The sequence below is a fragment of the Marmota flaviventris genome, chromosome 3 (assembly GCF_047511675.1).
Source record: "Marmota flaviventris isolate mMarFla1 chromosome 3, mMarFla1.hap1, whole genome shotgun sequence".
Classification (NCBI taxonomy): domain Eukaryota; kingdom Metazoa; phylum Chordata; class Mammalia; order Rodentia; family Sciuridae; genus Marmota; species Marmota flaviventris.
The window spans coordinates 60855742-60858535 of NC_092500.1; the positions used below are offsets into that span (position 1 = coordinate 60855742).

The 2794-nt window shown below is 35.9% G+C and overlaps 1 pseudogene; it reads left to right on the forward strand.

Annotated features, from left to right (window-relative positions):
* The first annotated feature begins 1282 nt into the window (after positions 1-1282).
* LOC114086343 (olfactory receptor 6C6-like) lies at positions 1283-2241 on the forward strand (annotated as a pseudogene).
* Positions 2242-2794: the final 553 nt, after the last annotated feature.

Here is a 2794-nt window from a genome sequence, read left to right on the forward strand (position 1 = left end):
ATTTTTCTTACCAGCAAATTACCTGTGCATTATGAATGAGCATTGCATTACTCTACCTGAAACATAACTTTTCTAATTCTAACTTAAGCACTAGCTATTGCTGTGCCGGAGTACGGCTGCAGCAAAATAACTGGGGGGTGACGATCGACTTGTGTAGATTGATACAGCAGGAGTAGGAGCCGTTTATTGTAGGATAACAGAGGTATTTATACATTCCACACAGTTTATCTAATTAGCATAAACTAGATACATCAGTCAACCAATAAGGAACCTCCACACTTAATGGCTCGCTGGCATTACTTCACAAACCACTCCCTCTGGCATTTTGCCAGGCGCCATCCAGACTTGTTTACAGACTCTAACATTTCTCTGGCAAAATGCCAGGTGCCATCCTGACTTGTTTACAGACTCTAACATTGCTGTTATTTAATAGAGCTTCTTCCCTAACCCCCACCATTCAGACTTGATAAAATTCAGAAAATGGTAATGGGAAACCATATAGTAGTGGCTGTGTTTATCATAGTGGGTTCAAATGATGACCCACATTTGAAAGTTGTGTTATTTGTTTTTCTGCTTCTCAGTTATATGCTAAGCACCATTTTGATCTGATCATTTCCACACTCACCCTGCTGGATACTCACTAGACCCTCATATATATTCTCTCCCTTAGAAATCCTATACTGGTATATGTATCTTCAAATTTTAGTTATTATGGCTACAGGAAAAAAAAAACACTATTTCCTATTATCATTGTATCACTTGAATGAAAATTTGTTTGAAATATTAGCTAAATTCAGAAATTTAAAAAATTTAAAAATATCAATCCAGGCATGGTGGTGCGTGCTTGTATTTCTAGGGGCTTTGAGGCTGAGGCAAGAGGACCTGGAGTTCAAAACCAGCCTCAGTAACTTAGTGAGACCCTAAGCAACTCGATGAGAACCTGTTTCTAAATAAAATACAGAAAGGGGTTGGGAACATGGTTCAGTGTCCCTGAATTCAATACTTGGTTCAAAAAAATAATCAAATATTTGAATAGCTTATCATAATAGCCTATTATAGCAAAGCCTTTGAAAGATTGGTCATAGAAGGATCTCTCAGTGTTCTTATAAAGATGACGACTTAAGTGAAGGATATGTTAATTGTGATAACTCTCAGCTGATTTGAGAAATATTGGTGAATTGGTAAGTTTCTGAAAATGGAACTTTATATGGATGAAAAGGAAGAAATAACTTCTTGCAATATTAATTTTTATTTTATGTCAATTAGATAGAACAAAAGAGAAATGAAGAATCAATCAGTGGAGATAGAGTTCATTTTGCTTGGACTCACAGATGACCCTCTGCTACAAATTGTGATTTTCCTCTTTCTATTTTTCAATTATATCTTGAGACTGATGGGGAACTTAATCATCATCCTCCTCACCCTGGTGGATCCCCACCTCAAGACTCCAATATATTTCTTCCTCTGATATTTTTCCTTCATGGAAATCTTGTTCACAACAGTCTGCATTCCACGGTTCCTGATAAGCATTCTCAGTGGAGACAAAACAATTTCCTACAATGGTTGTACAATTCAGTTACTCTTTTTTTTTTCCTAGTAGGGGCTACAGAGTTTTACCTCCTGGCTGCCATGTCCTATGACCGCTATGTCACCATCTGCAAACCTCTGCATTACCCAGTCATTATGAACAGCAGAGTGTGCTACCAACTAGTGCTCAGCTCCTGGGCAGCTGGACTCTTAATCATCTTTCCCCCTTTGCTTTTGCTACTCAAGCTGGATTTCTGTTCTTCCAAAGTGATTGATCACTTCCTGTGTCAATCTTCTGTCTTGTAGATCTCTTGCACTGATACACGTTTCATAGAATTGATGGCTTTTGTCTTAGCTGTGATGACACTTGACATCACATTGTTATTAGTGATCCTCTCCTACACATTCATCATCATAACTATTCTCAAATTCCCTTCTGGTCAACAACGAAGGAAGGCCTTTTCCACCTGCTCCTCACACATGGTAGTTGTCTCTATTACTTATGGAAGTTGTATCTTTATGTATATGAAGCCACCAGCAAAAGAAAGGGTGACTTTAATTAAAGATGTAGCTGTGCTCAATACCTCTGTTGCCCCTTTGATCAACCCTTTCATTTACACCCTGAGGAACCAGCAGGTGAAAGAAGCTCTTAAGCATATGCTCCAAAGGTTTTGTTCTTTTAAAAAGGACAATTCAGTGGTTATACATAAATAATATGCTGTTGGAACATGAATAAGAAAATTCAATATGATTATTTATTACATTAGTTTGTATGTATAATATTTCACCCATTGAATATTTATATCTTATTAGGTTTCATGTGTCTATCTACTCTTCTCTGTTCTTTCTGAGTGGATTTTCCTAATTTCGATGAATAGATTGTCTTCTTTAATCCAGAATATTAAATTCTATCTTGACTTAGAAATGTCTATTCTCTTAAAGGGTAGTTTTATACATTGAAAATTTTTGCAAGAGAACCTTGCTAGACATACTTAGTTCAATATTTTAATATATGTGTTAATTGCTAAGCATTGCATCTGCTCTTAAGTATTTTGCATTGCTAAAATTGTCAGAGACACAAAACATGATCATTTATTATGTAATGTAATTGCTGTTGTGATAGAAAAGTAGTAGAAAATCAAAGAAATTTTAAAGTTCAAGGTAAACTTCCAAGAAGAATCAGTATTTATGTTGAACATTGAAAGATGGATAAGGAAAATAAAAATGTAAGGACGTTGTGATGAGAGCTATAACATATTAAAGGAAT